This window comes from Austrofundulus limnaeus, unplaced genomic scaffold (genome assembly GCF_001266775.1).
Source record: "Austrofundulus limnaeus strain Quisiro unplaced genomic scaffold, Austrofundulus_limnaeus-1.0 Scaffold3723, whole genome shotgun sequence".
Taxonomy (NCBI): domain Eukaryota; kingdom Metazoa; phylum Chordata; class Actinopteri; order Cyprinodontiformes; family Rivulidae; genus Austrofundulus; species Austrofundulus limnaeus.
Window position 1 is genome coordinate 9814 of NW_013956125.1, and position 234 is coordinate 10047.

A 234-nucleotide genomic window follows, 5' to 3' on the forward strand; every position below is an offset into this window, starting at 1 on the left:
ATGTGGTCATGGTGCAGGTGTTTGGTAGATGTGGTCATGGTGCAGGTGTTTGGTAGTTCTGGTCATGGTGCAGGTGTTTGGTAGATCTGGTCATGGTGCAGGTGTTTGGTAGGTCTGGTCATGGTGCTGGTCATGGTGCAGGTGTTTGGTAGATGTGGTCATGGTGCAGGTGTTTGGTAGTTCTGGTCATGGTGCAGGTGTTTGGTAGATCTGGTCATGGTGCAGGTGTTTGGT

The 234-nt window shown here is 50.9% G+C and overlaps 1 long non-coding RNA gene across 11 annotated transcripts in view; it reads left to right on the top strand.

Moving 5' to 3' along the window:
• The window catches only part of LOC106511975 (uncharacterized), a 7039-nt gene extending 6813 nt beyond the window's left edge, over window positions 1-226 (top strand). For 8 of the 11 annotated variants that reach the window (XR_001309590.1, XR_001309592.1, XR_001309589.1 and 5 more), the window contains one exon: window positions 18-226. This is a non-coding gene — a long non-coding RNA (uncharacterized LOC106511975). The remainder of the gene's footprint in view (window positions 1-17) is intronic. The other 3 variants (XR_001309588.1, XR_001309586.1, XR_001309587.1) reach the window with 2 other exon arrangements.
• The last annotated feature ends 8 nt before the right edge of the window (window positions 227-234 follow it).